Genomic DNA, 7,934 nt, shown 5'->3' on the forward strand with positions numbered 1-7,934 from the left:
AAGATATTGCGTATTCTCTTACGGAAGCAGGAATAATTTTCAGCCGAATTACACTTAATATAAATTTACAGAGTTCATCAATTTGCAATTTTCTCATTATAATTAACATACGTGTAGATGAAATTTCAGCGTAACAATCAAAGGGTCGCTCGCTTTGAACATATTAGTGTATAATTAAGTACCTGAATAATCTACAGCCATATACATACCTATATACATATAACGTATACCTATATATTGTACTGTGTGTAATGAAATTTTTAAATAATAGACACAGTGTATACGGAAATTTGCGGTTATCATATAGAGCTCTGTAATATTATGTAATCTTTTATTATATCCAACCGGTGGATCCTCTTCTTCAATATTTACAAACTATAAAATATAGGTATGCCGGGATAATAGATATTCGCGTATATCACGCTCTAATCGTTTTGTGTGTAAAATAATGAAATTAAACATATATAAATAGACGAATAAAGTTATTAAGAAAGTGTCGACTCTAAATCGACGGTCATTAAACATGTTATGACGTCCTTAAGTAACGGTGTACCGTCTAGAACGAGGCTATCGTTATTCTACAATATAATATAAATGTGTGAAGGCTTTTGGGCGTGTAAACGTGCATCCATACGTAGAATTTTCGTATTTTATAGTATTTTGTATTATAAAAACACACAAAAATAAAAACGTATACTTACCAATTTCAATTTTTTTAAGAGAAAAATTCCTCGATAATAACACGTGTCTTTCAGCCTTTGTAATTTATTAGCTCAGTAATAATATTTGATCAGTTTTTTCTTCTGCTTTGCGTTTTCCTTCTCCGTGCGAACGGGGAATTGGTCACTATTTTATGCGTGGGAAAAAACTAAAACAAAAAATCAAACAAGAAATGAATATTATTCAACTATTACTTTGTCTATACATATTATATTCGCCCATGTAATATAATGTGTACTTGTAATTGTAACGGATTACAAATATTGTTCACAAATAAATGTAAAAAAAAAGGAAATTAAACTAAAATACGAAGAAACGTAAAATATTATATAAAATAAAGAATCACTATATTATTTCAATTATTACAATGATATAAATTGATAATAATTATATAACAATACCTAAACTACCTATTATACATACATACCTATAACAATTGTATATTACTACAAAATAAATGTTGCCTTTTGTCACCATATTGGTTATTGGAATGAACAATACATATTTTAACTATGTATAATAACAACAAAAACAACAATAATAATTATTATAATTACTCAGAAATAATTTATTGTATGAATATGATAATATTATACATATGAAATGTAATGACAGATTAATATTGTCAATTTTTTTAATCTGTTGATATGTCACGCATATATACCTATAGGTACAGCATATTAGTATATCATATGTATTTCGGCCTCTCCTTCATCTTCATTCCAGAATCTTGAGATATATAAACGTTGCGCTGAGTTTCCTTTGTTTACCTTTGGTTCTTAGTTCGTCTCGCGCTTGTAATTACGCAAATTTTTACTTTGAGATTTTAGGCGACGGTAAATCCTGCAATGTAATTCACCTATTATGTCCACCTTTTGCTCCACCCAGCCGCGCTTATGCCCTTACTTCACTACAACTGCTCTCGTCATCTCAAGTTTTTCCTGTGCTCGGTATTTGCTTCAGTTTGTATGGAGCACATAGTAATGCAGGTACCAGCCCGCAAGACCCTCTGTCTCTCAGTTCGTACAGATTGTGAGCCCGCGTTGTCCAGCCTCGGTCTTCCAGCCGCACATGCGATCGGAAAATTTGACAACTTCCGTCAGCCTTTGCTGATCTCGGATTTTCCTCTACAGGCAAATCTGTCGCTCTGCGTGCAGGCAGTGCGGAGAAGATTTTACCGCCGGCATCGATACCGTTTCTTCAGCCATCGGTCCAAGATTCCTCAGCAATGGCCGGTGGGCTAGCCGATGTAAACAGCTCAGCCGATAATACCGGTTTGAGGTAGCAACCTGCACCATCATCAGTGGCCGTCTTACTTCGTTCAAACGCCTGACGTCGATACGGTAATTTTTTTTTACTACCAGTCGAAGTGATGCACGACGACGAAATAGTTTACGACAGATGACATTTGGAAACCGCACGCAACGACTGCAAAACGTGACATAATTAAATAATTAATTTCAGGTAACCTGCGTTCCTAGACGCGGTTCCGACACTCCGACACTGGTTCTCTGATACAAACTGTTTTGGGTTGCTTACACGGTTCTTGGCGCGGTGGGACCGGAAAATTTGAGCTACGCCACAGACCCCACACAAGAGAATGAACCAAGCTACGTTCAGGTATTTTACCACATTTATTCATTTATTTATTTTCATGCTTTTGCAACCGAAAAAATTAATCCCGCAATACTGTGAAAGGCACTAATGCTTTTGATATTTATATAGTAATTTTCATCGTTTACTAATGGGTTGATGCAAACAACGATTCTTGCCATTTAACAGGTTCACGATAGGCTGCGAAGCATTTGTTGCACAGTTTGGTCATGGCTCGGTAGACGTTTCTTGGTCCTTACGAGCAGCGCCTGGTGGGCTATTTTGTGCGAGTTGGTTACTCAGCGCGAGAAACCACGAGAAACGAGTGGAGCAGCGAGGCCTTTCACAACATCTCGCCGTATCTCTTCGGCGGTGAGAAAAACACCCCGAAGTACTGTCTCGAGTTTAGGGGTAGGCTTGAAATCGGAACAAAACGGCAATTTTACAAAAGCTTCTACATACATTTAATATTACTATTATTCTATAGCCTACGATATTTTTTGTATATATTTCGTATAAATTGAAAATAAATAACCTCTTCTTTTTCTACACTGTGATGTATGTACATTGGTATGGAGATAGATATTATTTTTCCTTAGTTATTGATGCGTATCATGAGAAAGAAGCGATTTAGTGGTCGGGTTGAACGTCTAAAGAAAACTGTCGACAATCCGCCACTATCTGGATCGGTATTACAATCTGTGGACAGTCGGCTCACCTAATTTACAAAATGTGGATATTAGCTAGGTTTATCAGTATTGTAAGATACAAGTAGAATCTGAGCACGGTTTGGGAGACACAGATGTTTGAAGTACCACGTATTACACTTTTAAATCATCGGGATGGGGTTTTTTCGGTTGGTGTTTTCTGATGTGCTGGAAATGACTACATGCTTCGGTTCCGTCGACTTGGAATCGCGAGTAACAAACGTTTTTTTAATGTGTTTTCTGAGTTCCTGGGGTTTCAATTAGCCAAGAAACGGTCATACAAATCAATTCGAAGACCAGAAATTTTCGTATCCAAAAATCGCACAAAAAGTAGGGCTAACCCCTTTGGATTTTTGGCGAAAATTTCGACGACTTTGGGAAGTGCTGCAATTGATTCTGAAGGGCTCTATTCCGACGTAATTTTGCGAGAGAAATCGATTGAGCGCAGTCCCAATACGCTGCGAGGGACGGATCAAAAGTTACAGCCAAAAAACTGCAGATTTTCATCGTCATTTCTCTGCTGTTGGCCCAACGCTCTTTTTAATGTGTTTTCTGAGTTCCTGGGGTTCCAATTAGCCAAGAAACGGTCATACAAATCAATTCGGAGACCAGAAATTTTCGGCTCCAAAAATCGCAAAAAAAGTAAGGCTAACCCCTTTGGATTTTTGGCGAAAATTTCGACGACTTTAGGAAGTGCTGCAATTAATTCTTTAGGGCTCTATTCCGACGTAATTTTGCGAGAGAAATCGATTGAGCGCAGTCCCAATACGCTGCGAGGAACGGATCAAAAGTTACAGCCAAAAAACTGCAGATTTTCATCGTCATTTCTCTGCTGTTGGTCCTACGCTCTTTTTAATGTGTTTTCTGAGTTCCTGGGGTTCCAATTAGCCAAGAAACGGTCATATAAATCAATTCGGAGACCAGAAATTTTCGGCTCCAAAAATCGCAAAAAAAGTAAGGCTAAATCTAACCCCTTTGGATTTTTGGTGAAAATTTCGACGACTTTGAAAAGTGCTGCAATTGATTCTTTGGGGCACTATTCCGACGTAATTTTGCAAGAGTAATCGATTGAGCGCAGTCCCAATACGCTGCGAGGAACGGATCAAAAGTTACAGCCAAAAAACTGCAGATTTTCATCGTCATTTCTCTGCTGTTGGTCCAACGCTCTTTTCAATGTGTTTTCTGAGTTCCTGGGGTTCCAATTAGCCTAGAAACGGTCATACAAATCAATTCGGAGACCAGAAATTTTCGTCTCCAAAAATCGCAAAAAAAGTAAGGCCCTTTGGATTTTTGGCGAAAATTTTGACGACTTTGGGAAGTGCTGCAATCGATTTTTTAGGGCACTATTTCGACGTAATTTCGCGAGAGAAATCGATTGAGCGCAGTCCAAATACGCTGCGAGCAACGGATCAAAAGTTACAGCCGAAAAACTGCAGATATTCATCGTCATTTTTCTGCTGTTGGTCCTACGCTCTTTTCAATGTGTTTTCTGAGTTTCTGGGGTTCCAATTAGCCTAGAAACGGTCATACAAATCAATTCGGAGACCAGAAATTTTCGGCTCCAAAAATCGCAAAAAAAGTAAGGCTAACCCCTTTGGATTTTTGGCGAAAATTTCGACGACTTTGAAAAGTGCTGCAATTGATTCTTTAGGGCACTATTCCGACGTAATTTCGCAAGAGAAATCGATTGAGTGCAGTCCCAATACGCTGCGAGCAACGGATCAAAAGTTACAGCCAAAAAACTGCAGATTTTTATCGTCAGTTCCCTGCTGTTGGTCCTACGCTTTTTTTAATGTGTTTTCTGAGTTCCTGGGGTTCCAATTAGCCTAGAAACGGTCATACAAATCAATTCGGAGACCAGAAATTTTCGGCTCCAAAAATCGCAAAAAAAAGTAAGGCTAACCCCTTTGGATTTCTGGTGAAAATTTCGACGACTTTGAAAAGTGCTGCAATTGATTCTTTAGGGCACTATTCCGACGTAATTTTGCGAGAGAAATCGATTGAGCGCAGTCCCAATACGCTGCGAGCAACGGATCAAAAGTTACAGCCAAAAAACTGCAGATTTTTATTGTCATTTCTCTGCTGTTAGTCCTACGCTTTTTTCAATGTGTTTTCTGAGTTCCTGGGGTTCCAATTAGCCTAGAAACGGTCATACAAATCAATTCGGAGACCAGAAATTTTCGGCTCCAAAAATCGCAAAAAAAGTAAGGCTAACCCCTTTGGATTTCTGGCGAAAATTTCGACGACTTTGAAAAGTGCTGCAATTGATTCTTTAGGGCACTATTCCGACGTAATTTCGCGAGAGAAATCGATTGAGCGCAGTCCCAATACGCTGCGAGCAACGGATCAAAAGTTACAGCCAAAAAACTGCAGATTTTCATCGTCATTTGTCTGCTGTTGGTCCTACGCTCTTTTCAATGTGTTTTCTGAGTTCCTGGGGTTCCAATTAGCCTAGAAACGGTCATACAAATCAATTTGGAGACCAGAAATTTTCGGCTCCAAAAATCGCAAAAAAAGTAAGGCTAACCCCTTTGGATTTCTGGCGAAAATTTCGACGACTTTGAAAAGTGCTGCAATTGATTTTTTAGGGCACTATTCCGACGTAATTTTGCGAGAGAAATCGATTGAGCGCAGTCCCAATACGCTGCGAGCAACGGATCAAAAGTTACAGCCAAAAAACTGCAGATTTTCATCGTCATTTGTCTGCTGTTGGTCCTACGCTCTTTTCAATGTGTTTTCCGAGTTCCTGGGGTTCCAATTAGCCTAGAAACGGTCATACAAATCAATTCGGAGACCAGAAATTTTCGGCTTCAAAAATCGCAACAAAAGTCAGGCTAACCCCTTTGGATTTTTGGCGAAAATTTCGACGACTTTGAAAAGTGCTGCAATTGATTCTTCAGGGCACTATTCCGACGTAATTTCGCGAGAGAAATCGATTGAGCGCAGTCCCAATACGCTGCGAGCAACGGATCAAAAGTTACAGCCAAAAAACTGCAGATTTTCATCGTCATTTGTCTGCTGTTGGTCCTACGCTCTTTTCAATGTGTTTTCTGAGTTCCTGGGGTTCCAATTAGCCTAGAAACGGTCATACAAATCAATTCGGAGACCAGAAATTTTCGGCTCCAAATATCGCAAAAAAAGTAAGGCTAACCCCTTTGGATTTTTGGCGAAAATTTCGACGACTTTGAAAAGTGCTGCAATTGATCCTTTAGGGCACTATTCCGACGTAATTTTGCGAGAGAAATCGGTTGAGCGCAGTCCCAATACGCTGCGACCAACGGATCAAAAGTTACAGCCAAAAAACTGCAGATTTTCATCGTCATTTGTCTGCTGTTGGTCCTACGCTCTTTTCAATGTGTTTTCTGAGTTCCTGGGGTTCCAATTAGCCTAGAAACGGTCATACAAATCAATTGGGAGACCAGAAATTTTCGGCTCCAAAAATCGCAAAAAAAGTAAGGCTAACCCCTTTGGATTTTTGGCGAAAATTTCGACGACTTTGAAAAGTGCTGCAATTGATTTTTTAGGGCACTATTCCGACGTAATTTTGCGAGAGAAATCGATTGAGCGCAGTCCCAATACGCTGCGAGCAACGGATCAAAAGTTACAGCCAAAAAACTGCAGATTTTCATCGTCATTTGTCTGCTGTTGGTCCTACGCTCTTTTCAATGTGTTTTCCGAGTTCCTGGGGTTCCAATTAGCCTAGAAACGGTCATACAAATCAATTCGGAGACCAGAAATTTTCGGCTTCAAAAATCGCAACAAAAGTAAGGCTAACCCCTTTGGATTTTTGGCGAAAATTTCGACGACTTTGAAAAGTGCTGCAATTGATTCTTCAGGGCACTATTCCGACGTAATTTCGCGAGAGAACTCGATTGAGCGCAGTCCCAATACGCTGCGAGCATCGGATCAAAAGTTACAGCCAAAAAACTGCAGATTTTCATCGTCATTTGTCTGCTGTTGGTCCTACGCTCTTTTCAATGTGTTTTCTGAGTTCCTGGGGTTCCAATTAGCCTAGAAACGGTCATACAAATCAATTTGGAGACCAGAAATTTTCGGCTCCAAAAATCGCAAAAAAAGTAAGGCTAACCCCTTTGGATTTTTGGCGAAAATTTCGACGACTTTGAAAAGTGCTGCAATTGATTCTTCAGGGCACTATTCCGACGTAATTTCGCGAGAGAAATCGATTGAGCGCAGTCCCAATACGCTGCGAGCAACGGATCAAAAGTTACAGCCAAAAAACTGCAGATTTTCATCGTCATTTGTCTGCTGTTGGTCCTACGCTCTTTTCAATGTGTTTTCTGAGTTCCTGGGGTTCCAATTAGCCTAGAAACGGTCATACAAATCAATTCGGAGACCAGAAATTTTCAGCTCCAAAAATCGCAAAAAAAGTAAGGCTAACCCCTTTGGATTTTTGGCGAAAATTTCGACGACTTTGAAAAGTGCTGCAATTGATTTTTTAGGGCACTATTCCGACGTAATTTTCCGAGAGAAATCGATTGAGCGCAGTCCCAATACGCTGCGAGCAACGGATCAAAAGTTACAGCCAAAAAACTGCAGATTTTCATCGTCATTTGTCTGCTGTTGGTCCTACGCTCTTTTGAATGTGTTTTCTGAGTTCCTGGGGTTCCAATTAGCCAAGAAACGGTCATACAAATCAATTCGGAGACCAGAAAATTTCGGCTCCAAAAATCGCAAAAAAAGTAAGGCTAACCCCTTTGGATTTTTGTCGAAAATTTCGACGACTTTGAAAAGTGCTGCAATTGATTCTTTAGGGCACTATTCCGACGTAATTTTGCGAGAGAAATCGATTGAGCGCAGTCCCAATACGCTGCGAGCAACGGATCAAAAGTTACAGCCAGAAAACTGCAGATTTTCATCGTCATTTGTCTGCTGTTGGTCCTACGCTCTTTTCAA

At 39.6% G+C, this 7,934-nt stretch overlaps 1 pseudogene; it reads left to right on the forward strand.

Annotated features, from left to right (window-relative positions):
* Positions 1-1,574: 1,574 nt before the first annotated feature.
* On the forward strand, positions 1,575-3,035 carry LOC124409049 (annotated as a pseudogene).
* The last annotated feature ends 4,899 nt before the right edge of the window (positions 3,036-7,934 follow it).

The sequence above is a fragment of the Diprion similis genome, chromosome 8 (assembly GCF_021155765.1).
Source record: "Diprion similis isolate iyDipSimi1 chromosome 8, iyDipSimi1.1, whole genome shotgun sequence".
Lineage (NCBI taxonomy): Eukaryota > Metazoa > Arthropoda > Insecta > Hymenoptera > Diprionidae > Diprion > Diprion similis.